Below are 25,908 nucleotides of genomic sequence, written 5' to 3'. Positions count from 1 at the left end.
AAATTTCTATAATTCATTTGCCAAATTATACACGAAACTCACACACACACACCCATACATTTCACAATAAATTAAAATACAAGAAGTATTCATTAACTATTATTAATACTAAATTCAATGTTATAAACATTATCGATTGAGAAATAAGAGAAAAAAACAGAATCAGAAACAACAACATCAAAACCATTAAATAAATTATTTGAAAATACAATAAAAACAACATTCTCTTGTGATTTATATTTTGTTTATTGTTGTTGACAATAAATTTTGGTAAGTATTAGCAAACGAAATTCTAGCAAAACTTAATTTGGGCATCAGAATATTCGCAACAATGTTTAAACAAATGTTGATACTCTCCATCGTAGTATGCAACAGAGCTGGGAAGGGGAGTAATTTTAGCAACACTTTTTATGCCGAATACGGAGACGACATCGACAATAATCGACATCGACAATTCAGAGATCCCATTTTATGAAATAAATATCACAAATAAGGATTTCGAGGACGCTGATTACGATTCTGGAAGAAAAACCTAACAATTTAGTAGGGTGGATGGAAAACGGTGGACAACTTTTTATACCCTTCACCACACTGTGGTACAAGGTATTATGTCTCTGTGCATATGTTTGTAACAGGCAAAAGGAAACGAGATAGACACATGGTTCCTTTTTAGAATTTGCATAGAATCACTTTCTGAGCCAATTTATGAATGTCCGTCCGTCTGTAGATGTTAAATTGTAAACAAAGTACAGGTCGCATTTATGATCCGATTTAGATGAAATTTGGCACAAGTTACTTAATTGGCCCAAGGACGAACCCTATTGATTTAAGTTGGTGAAAATCGGTTCAGATATTGATAAAGCTCCCATACATATTTTCGTCCGATTTTATGTAAATGGTGTACCAAAGTCCCTATATATCTTTCGATGTACATGCAATTTGGTATAGTGTACTAAATTAGGTCAAGAATTACATATGTTAAGTTTAATGAAAATCGGTTCAGATTTAGATTTAGCTGCCATATATATATTTTCGTCCGATTAGAGATTAATGGTTTACCAATGTCTCTATATATATATATCTTTCGATTTGCGGGAAATTTGGCACAGCGTACTGAATTATGTCAAAAATGATGTGTGTTAAGTTTCCTGAAAATCGGTCCAGATTTAGATAAAGCTCCCATATAAATTTTCGGCCGATTTAATGTAAATGGCGTACTAAAGTCCCTATATATCTTTCGATTTGCACGAAATTTGTATAATGTAGTGAATTAGGTCTTGAATGATGTGTTTTAAGTTCCGAGAAAATGGTTTTAGATTTAATGTAAATGGTGTACCAAAGTCGGAAATTTAGCATGGCGAAATTTCACGAAATTTAGCATGGGAACTAAATTAAGTCTTGAATGATGATGAACCTGAAAATCGGTACAGATTTTAATATAGCTCACGTATATATATGTCCCATTATATGCAAACGATTCTTAATCTGGCCGATTGAAACTAAATTTAGCAAAGCTTGCAGGAAGGTGTATGTCCCTTCGAGGGAACATTGACATGAAATTGTTAGGTTAAATTTGTACAATATACATAAAGTGGTGAAGGGTATCATAGTGTCGGTCCTGTCCGACTTTGAATTATAGCCAATTTGGTTGAAAAACGTTCTCACAATGCTCAAGCTACCAAATAATGGCCTACCCCGAAACCTACGAAGATTTCACACCCAATAAGAATTCAAAAATTTTAAATTACAGCCATTTTGGTTGGAAAGCGCGGACAAAATCACAAAAACAAAATTAGGGGGTACCGTTATATGGGGGCTATCCGAAATTGTGGAGCAAAATTGATCATTATACCCTTCACCACACTGTGGTACAGGGTTTTATGTCTTTGTGCATATGTTTGTAACAGGCAAAAGGAAACGAGATAGACATATGGTTCCTTTTGAGAATATGCTTAGAATCACTCTCTGAGTCGATTTATGCATGTCGTCCGTCCGTCTGTCCGTCCGTCTGTAGATGTTAAATTGTAAACAAAGTACAGGTCGCATTCATGATCCGATTTGGATGAAATTTGGCACAAGTCACTTATTTGGCCCAAGGACGAACCCTATTGAAATTGGGAAAAATCGGTTCAGATTTAGATATAGCTCCCATATATATTTTCGTCCGATTTAAGGTAAATGGGGCACCAAAGTCCCTCTATATCTTTCGATTTTCATGAAATTTGGCATAGAGTACTGAATTAGGTGCAGAACGATGTTTGCCAAGTTTCGAGAAAATCGGTTCAGATTTAGACATAGCTCACATATATAGGTTCGTCCGATTTAAGGTAAATGGGGCACCAAAGTCCTTCTATATCCTTCGATTTGTATGAAATTTGGCACAGCGTTCTGAATTAGGTCCAGAATGATGTGTGCCAAGTTTCGAGAAAATCGGTTCAGATTTAGATATAGCTCCCATATATAGTTTCGTCCGATTTAAGGTAAATGGTGCACCAAAGTCCCTATATATCTTTCGATTTGCATGAAATTTGGCACAGAGTACTGAATTAGGTCCAGAATGATGTGTGCCAAGTTTCAAGAAAATCGGTTCAGATTTAGATATAGCTCCCATATATAGTATTTTTCCGATTCTATGTAAATGGTGCACCAAAGTTCCTATATACCTTTCGATTTGCATGAAATTTGGCACAGCATACTAATTTATATCCAGAATGATGTGTGCCATGTTTCGAGAAAATCGGTTCAAATTTAGATATAGCTCCCATATATAGTTGCGTCCTTTTTAAGGTAAATTGTGCACCAAAGTCCCTATATATCTTTCGATTTGCATAAAATTTGGCATAGAGTACTGAATTAGGTCCAGAATGATGTGTGCCCATAAATAGTTCCCATATATAGATTAGTCCTTTTTAAGGTAAATTGTGCACCAAAGTCCCTATATATCTTTCGATTTGCATGAAATTTCGCACAGCGTGCTGAATTAAGTCTTGAATGATGTGTGCTAAGTTTCGGAAAAAATTGCTTCTGGTTTCGATATCGCTGCCACATATTCATATATATTCGTCCGATTTTACATAAATGGTGCACCAACCTTCTAATGTTTGTCCGATTAACATGATTTTTTGCACAACGTATCAAGTTGGAACTTGAATAACGTTATTGCGTTTTGTTGAAATTGATGTAGATGCTGTCATAGCTTCCATATGTATTTTGAATGGATGTCTAAATGAAATTAAAATTTTAACAGTGCGGAGAGCGAATAGCATGTAATAATTTTGCTATAAGTCGTTTTTCATAAATTTGTCCCATGGTACGAAGTCGACTTTAAATGTGCCCGAATGAAATTAAATTTATCATAGGTTGCAGAAATACTTGCGTATGTTCCTTGGAGGGGATACATATGTACAATATACCCAAAGTGGTGAAGGGTATAATATAGTCGAGTCGGCCCAGCCCGACTTTACTGCTTTCCTTACTGGTTTTTGAAAAGAGTATGTGCTTCACAGTGCGAACTTTAAATTGCAGCTAATTTGGTTGAAGGTGATACAATGACTTCCAATTTTAGCATCAGCATGCTATGTTACTAAAAGTCAAATTTAAATATTTTATTGAATTATTAAAGGCAATTTTTAACATAAATAATAAATAAATAACGTTTTATAGGCTCTACCTGAAATGGACTTTTTGCAAAAAAATGGATTTCTGGCCCATAATGCGGTGCTAGAAACAAAGAAAGAAAAATCTCGTCTTGTAGTATTTAGTTAACTGCACAAGAAAATAAGGATAACATTTTAGGCACAATGACCCGAGATAGAACGATGATATGTTCTACAAAAATATTCGTCATTCGAACAGCCGCAAACAAAGATATAAAACTTTTTCTTCAAAACTTCATCACGACTTAAATGGCGAATTAGCTCTTCTGGTTATACCCTCCGTCACACTGTGGTACAGAGTATTATGTCTTTGTGCATATTTTTGTAACAGGAAAAAGAAACGAGATGGGCATAGAGAATAAACATAGAATAATAACAATTAACATGACGGATGTTAAATTATAAACAAAGTACAGTTCGCATTTATATTAAGAATGTGATGAAATTTGTCGCAGCCTACTTATTTGATCCATGGGCGAACTCTATTGAAATTGAAAGAAAATCGGTTCAGATTTGAATTTGAAGACATAATTTTCGATATAATTTCTGTAGTGATGGATGAAATAAAATATTAGACTCGGTCTAATATAACGCTGTTTATACTTATTTATTACATCGGATTTTTTCTTTCGGGAATATTTGAAATGAGCCAAACATTCTATTAAAACAATTCAACTTCTTAATAAAAACGGATTTGGTCTAAACTATGCACACATTAATATTTACGCTTAAAATAGATGCATGATTGACTCACAAAAATTCGAAATAAACCGAATTATTTAAATATTTTACACACTAATTTTATAGAATTAAAAAAATGATTAATTCTAATACGTAGACTCATACAGACTAGTACAAACTGTGGAAAATATAATTCAAATATCAGTCTAAAAAGAAACTACATAGGCCACAGGCTGAGGTTTACATTAGTCGGTATATTATTTCCGACAAGTTTCCTTATTATTCGGTACAATTCGTCAATTACAAAAATGCTAAAAATAAATTTGTCTGAAAGTTTTACTATTTATTGTAAAGGTTCGAGGGCTACTATATATATTTCAGGCCTTTAAGAAGCTGATGCACACTGATTCGTCTTCCTCAATTTCTTTTTCGAACAAATTGGGCAGTACCACCCTGAATTGTCCGCCCAACGTTGCTCAAGTGGAACAGTCCCAACATGACAACATTCATTGAATTTAGCTCGTCCTTGAAGACCCAAACAGTCTATTGCTCTTTTTTCGAACTGATAGGTATTTAGTTATGATTCTTCCCCTCTTCTGATCTTATAAACACAATGCATATAGATGTAGGTCTCATACACGGAGGAAAAATTCAGTGGCGCCAAGTTTGGTGAATACAGTGGTTGGGCATGATAATGGTATTCTTTATGGCGAACGAGCTTCGATATGTGAGCTGGAACGTTATCGTGGTACAAAATCCATGATTCCACATTTCTGACGAATTGTTTCGCGCAAATGTCACCTACATTCAAGGGCGTACTCCTTATGCTCTATGATGCACTGATAGTCGTTATCAATGTTCAGCAACTCCTAAGCGATGTACATGCGACGTTGATTTTTGCTGTAAATTTGTACACCAACAAAACAGCGAAGAAGAGAAATCAAGCTCACTAAGTTTGGAAATATCGGGTTTCAGACGTCGTAGATGGAACCTTCAAAATAGGGACATCTGTTTTGAAGAATATATTGTCTTTTTATTTTATGTAACAAACAGAACTTCTCTATCCCTCTTCAAAAGAACCAATTATAAATAAATTATATTCTAAAATGGAGATTACCGAGCATTGTATAATTAATCCCTTGTAGGCATATTCTATTTAATTCCGCTAATTAAAAAAATACATAAAACACAATTTTAATCGTTTTGCTTTCTCCTGCCCTCTAAAACGATAAACAAAAAAATTTGATATCTTGTTGTTGCATGCAAAAACATGCATACATATATGTTATTATTTTGTTATTTTATCTGTCACCGTTTAAGGCGCTTATAAAAGCCAAATTGGATGCCAAATCGATAGCTAATAAAATTCCCCAAATAAATCGGCTTTAGTTTTTGCCAAACTTTCCCAGCGCAAAAAGTCCATTAATTAAATGATATAAACGGATTAAAAATTCAAATTCAAAACAGAAACGCTTTCTGTTTAGAATATCAATTGCAGGCAATCCCGCGAGGCAAATTTCATTTGGACCGTGGTTGTTATGGCTGCAGCTGTGGCAGTATGTGGGAAGGGGGTGCTTCGAAAATGCATCGATACATTCTCTAATCGAAGTGTTCAGCTGTGACAAATATATTGTTTTTATTTTCTGATACTAAACAAATTTTGAAAAATAACACACAAACACTCACACACATACCCACTCGCACATACTCAAATTTCTAATCGTTTAAGCCAATTGCCCTGGCTATTTAAAATATTATAGTTGGTATTGTAAATTGAAGAAACAACAACAACAATGGAAAAATAAATACATATTTTATGTTGTAAATGGCTGTAAGGACTCGGAATAGGTGACAGAATGCAAACATATTACAAGAACCAGAAATAATTACTAAAATGTTCATCATAAAATGCGACTAAAACCGTAAATGGACAAGTACAGGTTATATGGGAACTAAATCAAAATATGGTTCGAAACTTTTAAATTTTGGTAAGAAGATTTGACACCCAATATTAATAATACTGTGCTACAAAACAACAAAAAAATATTAAGGGCTTCTAATGTTCCGATTCCATAAAAAGACAAAATTAACGTTTCTTCGGACTGTACGATGAAATTCTGATATCAAGCCGTATAAGTTTTATTATATTTCGGGCAAGAAAATAAAATAATCTTTCCAAAATGAGAAAAATCAAAAAAAATCGGTTAAAAATGGATGACTTTTACACATGTTTGTATTGATTCTATGCATATTCTCTAAAGGAACTATGGGTCTATCTCGTTTCCTCGTTTCCATATTATGTTTGTAACAGGCAAAAGGAAACGAGACAGATCCATAGTTCCTTTAGAGAATATGCATATAATCAATAAAAAAATGTGTACAAGTCATCCATTTTTTGACAGATTGTTCGAATATGTTCGAACAGATATTATTTTTAGTTTTGTTTAGGTTTTATTATGCTCGCATTTTATTATTAGGCATCGCTACACTTAAGTAAAAGAAAATGAAAATAAAATGAGTGTTCAAGAAACATTCATCCAACATCAACGCGTCTCCATTCTTCGTTCATTTTGGTCCTTTGCAATGTAGGGTGTTCCCCCACCAGTGGTAAGACACTCAATTGAACCAGCAAAGCAATTTGGAATAATATTCTGAATAAGTCGTCGTCGTAGTATCAACATAGTAAAAAAAAATTTTATAAAAAAACATATTTGAACGAAGTAGAAAGATGTCTCCCAAAAAATTATTAAATCGCCAAAAGGAATTGGGTGATGTGATCGAAGAATTCTTCAGGAGCAGCCAAAAAGTGTCGATTCGTGATGCGCAAAGGCAGGATATTAAGAAGAAACTGGGCGAGACTTGGAAGGAGTTAGCCCATAATCATGGTTTATTGGAACCAATGCTGAAAAGTGACGACGAATACCTGAAACATAACTATTATCAGCATGTGTACGAAGTTACAAGGTCAGCGATGGAAAATCTGGACAAGGAGGAGAAAACTGTCTTGGAAGATACTAAGATAATGGAACCAGAAAAAAGTGAAAACGTGATCTTTGGAACCCCGTCGACTAGTGGAGAGGTGCGACGGTCGGTAGAAGATGCAAAACGAGATGCTCTGCTAAACCAAGTAAGGCTTAGCATAAGCAAATTTAAGAGGAGTATGGAAGAATTACATTCCGCCACGGAGTTGTACGAATTGGAATTATTAAAAGAGTCCTGGGAAAGGCAAAATGCCACTATTGAAGGCATGAGGATGGAAGTCTTAATTCATGATCATGTCAACGTAAAGGAGTTACAGGATATTTATGAAATAGATTACTTATATGGAAAGTTCAAGAAGGAATTAGTCAGAAAATCAACGGAATTGAAGGATGAAAGCAGGCGCGTTAAGGTTCCAGATGTTATAATACCATTTTTTTATGGAAAAATGGAAGAATTGTCCGCATTCCAGGACATCTTTGAAAAGCTGATAAATCAAGATATCAGATTGTCAGCAGTGGAAAAAATGTTTCATCTAAAGGCGCATTTAAAGTAATAAAGCATCTGGCTATAGATGCTAAGAATTATGAAGCAGCATGGGAAATCCTAAAACAAAGGTACGGGAACAAAAGAATATTGTTCCAAACAACAATAGACAGGTTGCTCGATCAACCAAATGTAAGCAACCAGTCGTCACGGCAAATAAGGTCGTTGTTGCATACAACGATAGAGTGCGTGCAAGCACTTAAAGCGATGCGATGGATTGCGAAATTGATAATACGGATCCAATCATCGCGAGAGTTATTATACGAAAATTGGACAAGGATGGACTTCTCTTGTACGAGCAGGTCACCAGGAAGTCCAAGGAAATCCAAAAATAAGATGATGTGTTGGAATTCTTAGAAGAAAGATACCAGAATTTGGAAACAGCAACAACGAAAACAATTTCGGTATTTTTAACTAGAGCACAAGCAGCGCAGCCAAATGCAGTAGTACTACAAAGGCAGCAACAAACGCAGCAGAAATTTAGTATGAATGGGAAGATAAGTTGCAGCTATTGCCAGAAATTGGGACATCAAGTGGATAAATGCCACAAATATTTAAATTTAACGGTCCCGGACCGGTTGGCATGAGCCAAAACGTCCAAAACTTGCTCTAGATGTTTAAAGCACAATTACAACATAAAGTGTGAAATTGATATGAAATGCAGTACTTGTGGCGTAAATCACCATTCGTTATTGCATACGAATAAAAAGTCAACAACATACGTTACGAAAAGCAGGAAAAGTGTACTGCTGGCAACGGCCCAAGTGGGAGTGAACAACAAGCATGGAGAATGGATAACACTCATCGATCAGGGATCCCAAACTACATTTATTCGAGAAGAAGCGGCTCAGATACTACAAATACCTCGAAAAAAAAAACAAATATGGAATTGCATGGGTTAGGCGATCAGTTAGTTGGAGTAGCAAAAACAAAGGTGGAAATAAGAATTCATCCCAGATTTGCCAGTAAGTACTCGGTCGATGTAGAGGCTCTTGTGATGCCAACATTGTCGTCGGTTCGCCTGGATTCGGAGTACGAGGATGACTATGACTACTGGAAGAAATTAGAACTGGCGAATCCGAATACAACAAGAGTGTAATTTTAGTACTCGGTACTCGGCGGAGATGTATACGTGGACATAATCAAAGATGTAATTATAAAGAGGAATGGCATGCTGGGACAACAAACAAAGCTGGGTTTGATGTTATCTGGACCATTATCGATCCGACTTCTTCAACAAAAACGATCCGTGAATATGACGATGGAAATGGAAAGATTTTGGGAGATTGAAGACATCTACGCAGAGGATGCTTCCAATGAGGATAAAAAGTGTTTGGAGTTGTATGCAGCGACTACAAAGAAAAATGAAGATGGCAGGTTTGTTGTGCAGCTTCCCTTGAAAGATGATAAGGTCTCCATTCTTCGTTCACAGTTTTTTTTTATTTTTCTCATTTGGGAAGCTTGTTTATTTTTCTTCCCCGAAATATAATAAAACTATAAATATAAATTCTAAATTCTACTCTACTCTAAATTCTACTCATCGAATGAAAAAAATAATGATATAAATCCGTTTTAAAGTAAATAAATTATTCGCGTTTCAAATTGAAAATTTATATATAAAACTAATTTTCTAAGTGACCTAGAAAAACCAAAGGTATTTTCGTGGTCCAGGGAATCCAACTAAACAGAATTGGTACATTAGAACCCCTGAATAATTTTCGTGTCGCACAGTGTAATTTTCTACGCAAAGAGAATCCTAAATATGTTTACAGGCAATTTGTAGCGGAATATTCAAATGTAGTAAACAAATTCAATATTAGAGACCCGCAGTTATAATGGGGTATTACATATTACAAAAACAAACTAATTTTTATTGTGTTGAGGCTTTTACTTGCAGATTTCAAGATCAAAAACAGAATTCGCGAATTTCAAAATTTTGACTTTTGGCCAAAGAATGTGCCATTTGAGATAATAGTGCGATGGGACTGTAATTTGCCATTCCGTGTTCTTTGAGTGTGGATGTTTTCTTTTTAGGTATTTTTAATTATGACTGGTGGCTTCTGAATGGGTGACATGTTGCGCCATGGGCCACATGTAATGGTGCCACGCTTTTTGTGCCATTTTGATATTCTACGAGGTATTTTATGATATGTCATTTCGGGATCTTTTCGCAAAACATTTAAAATATATAGGTTAATGTTTTAACAAACCCCATATATATAGCCCCGCCGAGTTTGGATATAACCGCATTTTCCAATCGAAATCTTAAATTTTGTACATATTTCGTTTTCCTAGTGATTTAAAACTAAGGACAGAAGTTTTTATGCATAGTGGAGTATTTTGAATGCCCGTCTCATAATGGAAGAAACATAATGTTCGGCCCGGCAGAAATTAAAAGCAGTAAGGAAAGTAGTAAAGTCGGACTGGGCCGACTATATGATACCCTTCACCACTTTGGAAATATTCTACATATGTATCCTAAAAGACGTCGCCTTTTTGAAGGAACATTGACATGCAATTGAACGAACTTAAATATGTGATCTTAATATATATCTAAACCGACTAACATTAATCCCTACACATGTCATTGTGCAACCTATGTACTCAATCAGACACCCATTGATTATTTGGTGTACAATTAACATGAATAAGTCAAAATTATATAAATTACTAATTTTTATTTGCTATGAATCTTAAGTGCACCATTTACTTTAAATCGGACGAAAATATATATGGGAGCTATATCTACATTTGAACCGATTTTCACAAAACTTTGCACACATCATTCTAGACCTTATTCATTACGCTGTACCAAAATTTAAATTGAACGGTTTTTAAATACTTTGGTGCACCATTTACCTAAAATCGGGCGAAACTATATATGGAAACTATATCGAAATCTGAACCGATTTTCACGAAACTTAACACACGTCATTCTAAACTTATTTCAGTACGCTATGCCAAAATGTTTTGCAAATCGAATGGTTTTCAGGGACTTTGGTGCAACATTTACCTCAAATCGGTCGAAACTATTTATGGGAGCTATCTCTAAATCTGAACCGATTTTCACGAAACTCTACACATAATTCAGTACGCTATACTAAAATTCGTGCAAATCTATTGACATGTATAAATCGACTCAGAAAGTGATTCTATGCATATTCTCAAAAGGAACCATGGCTCTATCTCGATTCATTTTGCCTGTTACAAACATATTCACAAAGACATAATACCCTGTACCACAGTGTGGTGAAGGGTATAAATATGCCTTGTGTGAAAATATCATATCACATAATGGTTTTTGAGGAATTTGATTATAAAAATTTTTTTTGTGCACAATTTGGACGGAATCGGCCAAACATAGATATAGGAGGTGATGGTAATGTGGTATTTTTTTATCCGATTAAATTGAAATTTTACAATTAAAATGCTACATGTGTTGTCTTTGAAAATTTGAAAATAATGTTATACTAACAATTTAAAAAGATATTAAAAAAAGTGCAGGTAATGTGGTATACCATATGGTGTTAATAGAACATGTTTCAGTGGGTCGATTCACTATTAAATTTAAACAATTCTCAAATCGATAAAATATTATAACGGCAAAATAAACAATATTTCAATTCTATAACAGTTTTTAACAACAATTGTTAAAAATATTGTTAATAAACAACACCAAAATATTCAAAGTTAACTTGTCGACAAATATTTTTCAATATTGAACATGCCTTGTTTTGTTTTGAATTTGTATGTATTTTGTTTTCAAAATGTTCAAAATTAAAAGCTTTTTGAAAGTTTATCGACAATTTGTCTACATTTTTACAGAATAACATTTTCGTTACTGCAAACGATTTTATGTGTAGACAAAATTGTCGATTGTCGGATCGTTATAAGTTACTGAATCGACCCACAGATATTCTAAAATTTTCAGTTTACAAAAAAGTGCTATATGAAGCAATACCTACATCTAAAGTAACAACAAAACTCGATAACGTCATTCTAGGCTCGATTTGCTACGTCGTGCAAAATTTAGTCGGAGATACGTAGGGTATTTGGTGCACCATTCTATATCCAAATCTGGACCGATTTCAACAGAACATAACACACATTAATTTGTACCTATGCCAAATACGTAAAAAAAAATAATTTCGAGGAAAAAGAACCGGTTTCAATACATTATACGTATATAATTATACGTATACTGAATTATCCGTTTATTAACACTAGATAGCCGAAGGCGGTCATTTTGACTGTTTTTCAATTTCAAATACAAAAACGATTGTGTATATTATGACACAGCATATTAAAATTTTGTGACTTTTTGTACCACATAGAACTACGATTATTAATCATAGTAGCTGCTTCTCCCCCTCTTTCATCCCCGTATTCATATGTGCTAAACCTATATTGTCTAAAATCGGTCATTGTGAAATATTAAATAATTGTGAAAAATGAAATATTAAATAATCTTATATGACCAGATCAGTACAACAACTTCGAAAACCGTTTGCTACTCTAGAAACACAAATATAATATTCTACAAAAAATCCCCATTTTAATTTTTGAGGATTTTTTCATTTGAAGAAATTTAATCTTAAACCAGTGAGCGGAGCAGTATAGTCGGACGGGGCCGACCATACAATACCCTACACAACTTTCATGAAAATCTAACTTTCTGTGGTTCTATATTCTGAGATTGGTCAATATTTCGCGATATTTTCACACTTTTGATTGGCTAGAGGTCAGCAAATGTTACTAATAATCCGTACATCACCTCTAATTACTTGTCCAGATTCCCTTCAGCGTGGGTTGTGTTGTGATGTTCGGCATTCGACTCGAAAAGTACAAATAATTAAGTTTTCGGTCCACTTCATCCGAAAAATATTATCTAATCATCACCTAACATTTTAGGCGTTGTCCTTGACCATTACTGGAACCTCATGGAACATTTCAAAGCAATCAGCGCTATATTTCTGCCCTCCAGTGTGGTAATAGGTTACTAAATAATATATGAATACGTAAGCACCTGTAAATATTTAAATGTAACTCCCCCATCCGAGTACCTACGACAATATAATTGGTATCAATTTAAAGGTGAACCACTCCTCTTGGATATGCAATCAACTTCTCGGGTCTATGTCTTTCAGTGGTAAATATATACGCTATAGATTACACATTTTGTCAGTTAGGTTAGTTAGGGTCCATTTGACCCGCTAAATATTGACCGATCTTTATCAAAACAGGCAGGATCAACACAGCTAGTCGAGATATGACGATCGGTATACTTAAAGGTGGGTCTAGGACCAATATTTCGCGGCGTTACAAACTTTTGGGGCTGCACAAAGCTATAATACCCTGACAACATAGTTGTGTAGGGTATAAACATACATGCTATAGCTTCCAAGGAAGATATGAAGGTCTATATTCAAGTATAATAGGATCGCCATATATCCGAACTTTGACTATGGCGAATTTTTCCTTCTGGGGTTGTCATATACACACCAAGGTCTTTCATCTATACTAATAAAAGAGTAAAGTGATTGACTGACTGACTGACTGACTTACTGACTGACTGATTTAACGATTCATCAATGCCCAGACGAAACGGCTGAAGCTAGAATCTTGAAATTTTGGGTGAGGGTCACTCTTGGCCCAAATGTGACAGATAAGGCTGGGTTTTTGGAAATTCGTACTAGAAGGGTACGAAAAGTACTAAAAAGTACTAAATATGAATTTGTATTTGGCGAACCAGTAGAGCTAGAACTCTGAAATTTGGATTGAGGGTCACTGATGGAGTATAGGATAGATGTACCAAAGGGTTTTTGGAAATTCGAACTACAACTATCCGAAATGTACGAAAATGTACTAAATTTGGTACAATTCTGTAGCATGAGAACGGATAGAGCTAAAAACTTGAAATTTGGAATGCGAATTAGGGTTGGGAAGTAGGGTCGATATAAGGAGATGGTTTTGAAACCGTGTACTCATGTGTACGAAAAGTACTATATGGTACTATATTTGGTACAAATTTGATTTGGAGGTACAAATGGAGCTAGAATCCTGAAAATTGAAAGTAACATTACCGTCGAAGTATAGGATTGTAATATGTACGTAGTTTTGGAAATTTGTTACTTATGTGTACGAAAAGTACTAAATCGTACTATAATTGGTACAATTTGGATTTGGGTGAACCGATAGAGCGGGAACAATAAAATTTGGAGTCAGGATCACTGTAGGGGTGTAGGATTGGGGTCAGGACTCAGTTTAAGACATTATTACTTATGGGTATTAAATGGTACTAAATTTGGTACAATTTGAATTTTAGGTAAACAAATTGAGCTAGAATCATGAAATTTGGAGACAGGATCATTGTTTACGTGTAAGATTGAGATATGTAGGGAGTTCTAAAAATTTGTACTAATGTGTACTAAATTTGGTACAATTTAATTTGTGGGTGAACCGATGGAATTGGAATCCTGAAACTTGGATTTAGGATCACTGTGGGGGTGTTGGTTTGAGTTAAGTAGGAAGTTTTGGAAATTCGTACTAAATGGTACTAAATTTGGTACAATTTGAATTTTAGGTGAACCAATTGAACTAGAATCATTAAATTTGGAGTCAGGATCATTGTTGAGGTTTAAGATTGAGATATGTAGGGAGCTTTAAAAATTTGTACTTATGTGTACTAAATTTGGTACAATTTAAATAGTGGGTGAACCGATAGAGTTGGAATCCTGAAACTTGGATTTAGGATCAGTGTGGGGGGTAGGATTGGGGTATGCAAGAAGTTTGGGAATTAGTACTACTGTGTACTAAATTTGGTACAATTTGAATTGTGAGTGAACTGATAGAGTTTGAATCCCAAAACATGGATTTTGCATCACTGTGGGGGTGTAGGACCGGGGTATGTAGGAAGTATTGACATTTTGTATTACTTTGTACTAAATTTTGTACAGTTTGAATTGTGGGCGAACCATAGAATTGGTATCTTGAAACTTGGATTTAGGATCATTGTGGGAGTGTAGGATTGGGGTATGTAGGAAGTTTTAAAAATTCGTACAAATGTGTACTAAATTTTGTAGAATTTAAATTTTTGGTGCACCAATACAGCTGGAATCCTGAAATTTGGAGTTAGGGTTACAGTTTGGGTTACAGTTTCAAAATAGTATCAAATGTTGATTTGAGTAAACCGATAGAGCTAGAATCTTGAAATTTGAAGTTAGGATCACTGTTGGGGGGTTCGAATGGGGTATGTAGGAAGTTTTGGAAATGTCTACTAATGTGTACTAAATGGCACTAGATTTGGCACAGTTTGGATTAAAAGTTAACCGATAGAGCTGAAATCTTGAAATTGAGTAATAAGATTCTCATGGGATTGCATGATGTAGGTAGTAATGTAAATTTGTACCTATGTGTATTAAATGGCACTAAATTTGAAACAAATTGGATTTAGGTGAACCGATAGAATCCTGAAATTCGTATGTTAATGTTGGAAATTCGTATGTTAATGTAGGAAGTTATGACAATTTATATATATTTATGTTTACTAACTGGTACTTAATTTGGATTTGGGTGAAGCTATATTTGAAATTTGGAAATTTAACTAAATGACACCAAATTTTGTATAGTGCGTGATTTATTTTGCGGTCAGAATTTGTGTGTAGGGTTGAGTACTATAAGAGAACATTGGTACTAAACGGGTTTAAAAGTGTTAATATTGGTGGGTATTGGGTTTTAAATACTTCCCACATTCGCTGACGAAGTAGCGGGTATATGCTAGTCCTCAATAGAAATTTTCCTCCTCTGTTCATTTAATTTATATAATAATTATATAATTTGTTATTGCACAAAGTTTTTACTACACGCAATTTAAATAACGTCGATCATTACGAAAATCTGTAAAAAAATTAATAACTATATCTTCTTATCGCCCATTTTCGAATATAAAGTAGTTTTACTAAAATCTGAATTTTAAACAATTATGGGTTTTCCAGAATGAGTAATTCATCGTAATCTTTATTTCGAACATAATTATAAATAAAATGAACATTTGCCACCCACCCGACATCAGTCAGGATGGCCGAGTGGTCTAAGGCGCTGCGTTCAGGTCGCAGTCTACTCTGTAGGCGTGGGTTCAAATCCCACTTCTGACAAACTACTTTTTGTTGTTTGTTTTTCTATTTTTTTTTTTATTTTAAGGGATTCAATTACATATTCCGAATATTCGGTATATAGGTATAGCTTTAATTTCCAAACAAATGTATGTTAAAATTGTTTTTACTTGCAACAACAAATAACCAGGCATTTGTTAGAAATTACATCACGTTTATCAATTGTGTTTTATTTTTTGCCTATGTATGTTTTGTTGTTGTTACCGAAGACGTGAACTCTTTGAACTTTGAAGGTTTTTGGTAAATAATTAATTAGAGCAATAACTTAATATATAATTAGAAAAATTAATATATAATTTAGATAAATTCAGTATAAAATGTCGAAGAGACTTTGGACACTTAGAAATTGGCATCTATATTTTGAGAATAACACTATAATATAAACACGTGTTATGCCTTTGGTTAGGCAAATTCAAGACAACAACCGCTGGATTGAATAAATCTGGCAATAATAATGAGTGTAATCTTAGATAAATAAAGAACTGATTTATTATAACCAATAGATGGCGCCAATCGCGGATAATAAATTTTATCGAAAATGTTGGATAAGGTTGGTGTCTTGACTATAATTACGGATAATAAAAATTTTCGCGGAAAATTTTGTTTTTTTTGTTTTTCCATCCAATTTTCGCGGAAATCAATCAACAAAATCAAAAAAATAATCAAAAATCATTAATTTTGGAAAAAATTTTGATGAAAATTAATAGTATAACAGTTTTATAACAGTATAACAGTTAACGGTGCCGCCATCTATTGATTGTTATTCACAATTGTAATGCATTTTCCAGAAAAATTTCAATTTTCCTATATAGATGGTGTTGAAGTCGACTGGAAAAAAATGCAGATTGGGTGGGAAACAATGGGGAAGGAAGGAAGAAACAACAATTCATTATTACTGAATACCATTTGGATAAGATTTCATTGTGAAACCTCTCTCTAAGTGAAACCTTAGGTTAGTTACTATAGAAATTTTTTCAAAAAGTAACACAAAAACATAGATTTTTGAACAAATGTGACACATTGGGGAGGCTTGGTTGAAACATTAGTGTGTTCAAAGTTTGATTCAAATCGGATACTCTGTTCCCATCAGTCAAGTCTCCGTCAACAGACCACCAGACTCCATAACATCCTGAGCCGTACTTTCCTGAACCACGGGAAAGCTGATTGGCCTGGCTTCAGAGAGCTGCCCATTCCCTCAGATCCACGGGTAGCTGATAGGAATTTCCGGAAAATCATCGCTACTGATGCCGCTCGCTTTATACCTGCTGGTCGAATACTCGAGCCTAACTTCCTAGCAGACCTAACTTCCTAGCAGCGGTATTGGCTAATACTAAGACCTAACTTCCTAGCAGCGGTATTGGCTAATGAGCATGATGAGCTCCGTCGTACTACCCCTGAAGACCCAAGGGTGCGAAAACTTACCCTTGAAGTCAACAAACTAGAATCCAAGCACAAAAGGAAAAAGTGGCTAGACCACCTGAAGCAATGCAACATTGCCACCGGAACAAGTAAATTGTGGGCAACGGTTAAGTCACTCTCAAATCCTGGAAGGAAGGATGACAGGACGGCTGCTACATTTAACAACGTAACTGTGACAGATCCGAAGAGGTGAGCGTGTTTTTTAAACCTGCAATTCATAGAGCACCCCGAGAGTGACAGGTCGAAAAGGAGTGTGCTACGTCGCATAAGTAGAGATGGTATTTACCGGGTAAATACCCAAGGGGTGGGTAAATACCGGGTAAATACCCATTTGCTGGTATTTATTTGGGTATTTGCTATATTGAATCGGTAATACAATATCTTACACCCCATTGCCGGGTTTCTGTTATCAAATAGACTCAGAATGGATAGTTTTAAGATACTTTAAAGACGTGAGTAAAGTTTTTACCCAAAAATTGGGTATAAACTCATTAACTGCCGAACCACTTGACATAGGCGGCCAAAATTTTGCACACATGTTTCAATGTGTGTAATGTCAAAGCAAATATAGAAATCCATCATGGGGTCCCTGGGTCCAAGTTTTGTAATAGCCCCCGTATAACCGTATCTCCCGATTTAAGGTATTTTTTGTCTATTAGAAACATTTTACAACCAAATTGGCTGTAATTTGGCACAGAGTGTTTTTTTTTTTTTTTTGGTACCAAATGTCCATGCAAAATTTTATGTATGTAGATCCACGTTTACTGGTACCCCCATACAAAGGTACCCCTATTTTTAGTATTTACTCAAAAATTGGGTATAAACTCTTTAACTGCCGAACCACTTGACATAGGCGGCCAAAATTTTGCATACATGTTTTTAATGTCAAAGCAAATATAGAAATCCAACATGGGGTCCCTGGGTCCAAGTTTTGATATAGCCCCCATATAACCGTACCCCCGATTTAAGGTATTTTTTTCTATTAGACAGATTTTACAACCAAATTTGGCACAGAGTGTTCTTTTTGGGTACCAAATGTCCATGCACAATTTTATGTATGTAGGTCCACGTTTACTGGTAGCCCCCATACAAAGGTACCCCTATTTCTGAGGAATATGAAATATCCGCCATAAAATCAACAGCCACACTATTCACCACATGGAGGGCTGAAATGAAGCTCCCACTGAATGGTCGATGGAGAATTGATTCCGACCAACAACCACCCCAAGATACTGGGAATAAAGTTCGACAGCCTTTTCAAGTCGTCTGCGCAAGTCACTGCTTTATGCGATAAGCTGAGAAGTAGGAACAAGGTCCTCAAGAAGCTAGCCGGCAGTACTTGGGGCGCTGACAATGAAACCTTGTTGATCTCTTATAAAGCAATAGGCCGGTCAGTGGTAAGCTATGCAGCGCCAGTGTGGTTCGCGAATGGTAGTGATAAGCAGTGGAAGAATATCCACACCTGCCAGAATGCTGCCCTGAAACTGCAACAGGGTATCTCCTCATGACTCCTGTGGACCATCTTCATGAGGAGACGAAGATCTTATCCGTCCATCGTCACAATTATATGTTGTCGATGCAGTACTTGCTTGGGTGCTATCATCGGGAATATCCCTGCCATAGTCTTATGGACAGGACTCCCCCGCCCAGGCACTTCAAAACAATATCCATGATCTAGAGAGAGAGGTCCAAAGGTATAAGCGTGAACCCCTATATCAAGAAGCCTGAATGGTATTCACACAGACGCATTCGATCAGGCAGTAGAGCAATATCGCGTGAATTGGAGACCACCCCCCATCCATCGCAGCAGAGGAGAAGCGGCTGCCAAGGCAAACACGAGTAGTCTTTGCTCAACTAAGATCAGGATAGTGCAACCAACGTCGATGATGATGTGGATTTTTTCTGTGACGATGAGCCCGTTGTTGACTTTGATGGTGAGGACGACAAAGTGGTCGTGGATGCTGTACTGGCTGTCATTTTATCGGGGAATATCGATTACAGATTATTGCCAAAGGCATTGTTATCCATACCCATTATACTGCCAAACCATGAACCATGGGTCTATCTCAAAGACATAATACCATGTACCACTGAGTGATATAAAAACCCGTTTTATCGTATGTGAACATTTGGTCCATCCTAGTCTTTTTGGTAAACAAATTTAACCCTGCTACTATGTTAGAAAAAAAACACATATGTTACGTTGGGGTCATATTTTGATCCCCACTTTTTTATTGATGAAATTTAAATATGTTAATTTTAAAAAAGTGTGTATTGTGATTTTTGCAATATGTCTTTGTTGCAGTAATTGTTTGTCGGTGAGACGGACATACTGGTTTTTTGCAAGTTATGCGCTTAGTGAACGTTTTTCGTTCCTTCCTCGATGGACAAAATTTACACCTTTCAACTGGCCACCGATTGGTTTTTCTTTTGCATGAGTATGTACGAAGCATTTGGTCCAAAGTGTCGACCCCTCCTTTTGTCGAGTTGTAATATTCAATTATTTCCGGTATTTTTTTTTTTTGGATGATTTTCCAAAATTTTGCTGTTATGGTGAAAAGTGCTAAGCAAATAAACCATTTTTTATTTTTTAGGTATATACAAAACAATCGTTTCTTTTTCATGAAAAAAAAAATTACTTGAATGTACTGGAAGCTTACACAATTGTTGTGTTGTAGCATGATCCGGTAAAAAGCGTTTATTTTTTCTGACTGTGCCAACAATAGTAATTTTGTGCTTTAGCAGTTCTATTGCAAGTTTATGACTTGTAAAAAAATTGTCGGTTGTCACATTGCGTCCACGATATTGAGTAACCAAGTCTAGAACAACGCGTTCTCCTTGATTCCTTTCAGCATTGTCTCCCAATTTGCCCAAGTAAATTTCGAACTGTAAGCAAAACGCAGTATCAGAATCGGCTGCTATCCAGGCTTTCATGCCATATTTCCCAGGCTTACTTGGAATATATACTTTGAATGGGCATCTACCTCTGAAAGGAATAAGCTGCTCATCAACCGTTATATTAGCGTTTGGAACGTAAAGTAGTTGCAAGTTTTGAGTCCATAGTTCATAAAAGTTTCGAATAGGGGCAAGTTTATCTCCTCTTTGTGCTGATCTTCTTATTTGTTTATCGTCAAATGCAAGAACGCGTGAAATATTGCTAAATCGTTCCTGTAGACTCCTAAAAGAATAATATATCCATTATACAATTATAATAGACAACACAAATACCAATGAGTATAAGAAGTCCCAAGTAAGCATCGAACTCAAAATCATCTATATCTTCAAAATGTTCGAAAATAGAATCTCCTTCCAAGTTACTATAGTGAATTATTTCCCTTTTCATAGCTTCGGTTAGACATAAATCAAAGGCATCACGAATTTTAGAAATTCGATGAATAGCATAAGCAGTCACTCCAGGTTTTGTGTGAAGAATATTTTCACTGGGTGCACGACTTAGACGTTGTGATGGAGGAACTGTACTCCACTTTATCTTCCTATCCTTGTCAAAAAATTCAGTGCCATTATTTACGGCTGATGAACTGCTGGATCCTATATCACTCGAAATTGATTGCTCTGAAGATAAACATTCTTCTTCCTCAATTACAAAGTTAGGATCGAAGTCATCACTTGCTTCATCTTCAATGCCACTCAAGAGTTCTTTCATTTCATGCTCACTCATTTGTTCTCTCTGGCATTATATTCACGAAATAAAAATTTTCGTACATAAATTATGAATTTGGAAAATGTATAATATACTTACGGCATGGCTAGACTCCATGTTTAACCCCAATGAATTTTCAATATTAGACTTACAAATGTAACTAATCACTATAAAATTTAGCATAGAACTAAAAAATAACTTCAACACGAATGATTTGTCATTATTGAATGCCATAAATAAAACTGTAATTGCCAATCTTCTTTTGGTTTGTTTCGCTTTCATGTAAATAAAGAAAATAGTGTAAGGCAAATGCAAAAAAAAAAACAAAATTTTTGGACATATTTTATTATTTACGCATAATTTTATGTACGGGGTCATAAAATGACCCCAACATGTTATGTGTAGCTACTTGCAATAAAAAGTCTTCTAAGCATAAAATGTTAATAAAATTAAACGAATTAAGTGCATCTCGACAATTCATGCACTGAGTAATAAGAACTTTTAATTATGATCCACCAGTATGAAATAAGATGATGATTAATACAATTTGGGTCATCAAAAGACCCCAACGTAGTAGCAGGGTTAAGAGTGCCTGAATTGCAAGCGAAAATTCTCATGAAAGCCATCCTTGGCTTTCCCAAAAGTAATCTTTGTTGTTATCATCAACATCAATGTTAACATCAATTTTTGAAACAACAACCACCTAATTCCTGTTTTATTGATATAAAATTTAAGAATACGATTTTTAAATTGGATAATTTTGGTGTAGCCCGCCAAAAAGCATTACTGATAAAGCCCGACGACAGCAGTTGTGGTATACTATAATAAATAAAAAATATATTTGTTGATTTCTTTTGCCGTCCGCAGAAAATATCAATTCTCCCCAAATTGAAATAAAACACAAGAAATTTTTGTTCTTTGTTTTTTCTCAGCATTCTTAAAACGCCAAAACATTGTTTTTGTTTTTTATACATTGAATCAGCATAATTAAGAATGTGATACATAAACTTTATTTCCAATTCTTTTTCATTTTTATTAAATTTTTTTGTTTAGTGACTGATTGTTGGTGGTTTTTTTGTTTTTGTTTTTATTTTTATGTCGTGTATTTTTGTATTACATCATTTATTTAGAGTGGATGGGGGAGTAAACCGGTTATTAGAAAGGACAATGGGTTGTGGGGCATAGGAATTGATTTGATTTTTTTTTTTGTTAAATATAGAATTCGGACAGATTTTAGGTTTTCATTTTCTTTTTACTCTATACAATGTTGGATTTTTGTGTTTTTTTCTATTTGTTTTTATTAAATATTGTCGTGGTCAAAATATACATTTTGACAAGGACAATTTACAATGTGTTTTTTGTTTATTGTATTTAAAAATAAGGACTGTATTTGTAGTACATAACTGAAATAATTACTTAATATCTGTGGTCTATAAAGAAACTGAAATAATTTAACTAAATTTAGATTTATTAGATTATTGCTATGTGTGTGTGGGAGAATTGGTTATTTATGTAACTGAGAAAAATAAGAAAACATAAAATAAAGTCTACAAACGAATGTTAATGCATTTGATGGATTTTTGCAATGTAATTTTTATATTTCTTTCTTTTTTAGTTAATTTGTTTTTTTGTGTTTAAAGGGGGAAGTTGTTCTCCAACTTGAGTAGTTTTTTTTTTCTTTTAAATTTTTCCAATAAAGAGAATGTAATGATTTTGTTATTTAGTAAGTAATATGATCTTACATTTTGACAAATTAAATTGTTTTTTCTCTTCAATTTTCTTTCTCTCCAAAAAGGCACAAAATACCTTCTCCTTAATGCAAAAAAGTGCTAAGTTTTTTTTGTTTGTTTAGCTTGAGTTTGTTTTTTATAGTTTTGAATATTTTTTGAACAAATGAATCATTTTCAAAATTTATTTACTTGTTTTTAAGACTTTTTGCAATTTGTTGGAAAAATTTAATGTTTTTTAGAAGAGTTTTTACTTTTTTTGTTTTTTTTTTCTTTATTATTTTTAATTGTGGTTTTTGTTTTATATAATTTCTTTGTTGTATTAGCATTGGGTCGACCAGGTTTTTTCCATGAATTTATTATTTTTTATTATAGCTTAAACTCTAATTATTTTTTTTAGTTTATAACAAATAAAATGAAATGTAAGCAAACTTTTTGTTAACATTGTCCTTTGAAAATTTATTGTTTCGGGCAATTTTACTTTTGGCACTTCCAAAGAAAACATAGAACAACATTTCTTAAGCCATAAAAGTTATACCGATACCTTTGCTTTTTATTTTTCGACCAAAATGACTTATTATTTTTGTTGTTTGCTAACATTTCATTCTAAATGTATTGTTTTTTTTATTTTTTGTTTTGTTTTGCTTTGCTTTCTTTTACTTTTTTCTATAAGAGTTAAAGAGAGGGGTGCATTATTATTTTTATTTTATATTATCGTTTTTTTTTTAATTTTTTTCTTTTATCAAGGATATTCTTTAAACAAATTCTCATATCCTTGATATTTTTATGTATTTTAATTTAAACAAAAACAAAAAACTGAACTGAAGCTTGTCATTTCTGTTATAATTACAAATGTAAATGAAAATTTCATGTAACCAAAATAAACGGAAATTGCTTTTACTTTTAGGTTATGTTTTTTGCCTTTATTTCTTTAATTAGAAATAATAGAACTTTTAAAAACTACATTGTTTCTTTATTTATATGATGTTTCTAAATAGTTATTTTGTTTTTGTAAATTGAGTAAACAATTTGTTTTTAATACATTTTCTAGGTTATGACAAATATTAGAAGAAATTGCAGAACAAAAAAATTAATAAATTCTATTTAATGGGCGAAAATATTTTTAATTTATCTCTGTTACAAATATATATTTTTAAATTAACATTTTAATGCGATTTACTTTACTTTAGAAAAATATATTAAAAACAAATTGTTTTTGTTTGACATTTATTTCATATTTTTGTTTTTCATGGTTTTGGTATTTTTATATTTTTAGTTATTTTATTAAAAAAAAAAAACTTTGCTATTTATTTATTATACGTAAATGTATTGAATATTTTCCTTTAACTATGAGCTGTTTTTATTTTATTTCTTGATTTTTTTATTATTTTTTGTTTCCAGCATTAGGACACACATATACAATAGAGTAAATAATGTAGTTGTAAAAGAAGAAACAAAACGTTATATTTATATATATTTTTTATAATTATTTTAAAATATAAGTATTTACAAAATAATAGAAAAGGGAAATTATTTAAATTAAGTTTTTTTTTAATTATTTATTTTTCTTTATTTTAAGAATAGCATCGACAGAGATATTTATTTTCATTTATATTTTTTATTTCCCTTCACAATAATAAATAGAAATATATTTTTTATTTTCTTTTTGGTATTTAAAAGAAAACCTAAAAAGTATTTTTTAATTTATATTGATTATTAGGAATTGTGGGTTTTATTTTTATTTCGATGACAATATGTAATTATGGTGGCCTTTATGTTGGGGGGAATTTGTCAACAAAAAATATCGATATTTTTAAGAAACAATTCACATTTTCAGACGTAATTAAATGAAATTGGATAACTTACTAAAAATGTTCTACTGTTCTAAGATGTAAATTACTGACGTTCACTTTTACTTTTTAGACTTTGTACATATACATTTAGAAGTAATCAAAGGGATCGGAATAGTAACAAACATGAGCTATTTGTTTACATCACTGAAATTAATCTAAGTGATTCTCAAGCTTAGGAAAGGTATTCTCTTAAAGAATGCTATGTATGTTGATCTCGATGAACTATTCACAAAATCAATTCATTCTTTACATGTTGAAATACTGAGAAATGTCATCATTTAGTTGATCATTCAATTACATCTGAAAATGTTACTAATTTTTTTTATAATTTGTTGTTCATAAGTGTTATATAATTTTTGGTTGCTGAAACTGAAAATGTCTGTTATTCTATGTTTAAATTAGCATTGTACAATTAGTGTATAAATATATCATTTTGTTGTTGTTGTTTAGGAAAATTTGAAAATATTTATATTTTTTTCCTATAATATACACTTTGCTAAACACATTTGGGCATTTTGTTCAAAAATGTTTTGCCAACTTGTTATTTATTTATTTTTTTTTTTGCTTTTTTTTGTTTATTTTTTGTTAAGTTCAACACAAGTTTTTTTCAAAAGCCAAATATCGTTTTTTTTTTTTATTTTGTGGGTATAGAAGAAAATAAGAAGAAGGAAAATAGTTTTTTTTTTCTGAAATTTACAACACAAAAATATGACACAAATGAAGTGGGCAAATATTTAATGGATGAGGTTATGGGGAAATTTTAAATTTGTATGATTTTAAAGAAAAGGTATGAGCGGTTTCTTGTAGTAATGATTTATCTATGTGTTGGTTTTGCTTGGTTTATGATTTTCACAAAATATTTCATAAATCGTTTTTTTTTTTTCAATTTTCTTGTTGATTGGCTTAACATTTGTTGTTGTTGCTTTTTTTTTAATTTTAACTACCAAATAAACTTGTTTAGTGTTCTCCTTTCCTTTTGTAAATTTGTTTAAATGGTAAAAATTATAGTAGTTACTTACATAAATACTTTTACTACTATAATTTAATTTGTTTGTATAATATATTTGTAGATATATATTGTTTATATATTTTTTACATTTAAAAAACACATGGAGGTTTAAATTTCCATAGTTTTTTCTTCTTCTTTTACTTTGCTTAATGATGATGATTTTTGTAGTTTTTTAGTTATTATTTAGCTTGTTTTATATTTTAGCT

At 33.2% G+C, this 25,908-nt stretch overlaps 1 non-coding gene across 1 annotated transcript; it reads left to right on the top strand.

Moving 5' to 3' along the window:
- The first annotated feature begins 15,932 nt into the window (after positions 1 to 15,932).
- On the top strand, positions 15,933 to 16,015 carry Trnal-cag (transfer RNA leucine (anticodon CAG)). Its single transcript has one exon. It is a non-coding gene; the product is annotated as a tRNA-Leu (tRNA).
- The last annotated feature ends 9,893 nt before the right edge of the window (positions 16,016 to 25,908 follow it).

This window comes from Musca vetustissima, unplaced genomic scaffold (genome assembly GCF_032173495.1).
Source record: "Musca vetustissima isolate MV318-11 ecotype Yass unplaced genomic scaffold, APGP_CSIRO_Mvet_v1 utg8237, whole genome shotgun sequence".
Classification (NCBI taxonomy): domain Eukaryota; kingdom Metazoa; phylum Arthropoda; class Insecta; order Diptera; family Muscidae; genus Musca; species Musca vetustissima.
Note: the sequence above shows the minus strand (reverse complement) of the source record. Positions and strands in the feature narration are given on the sequence as shown.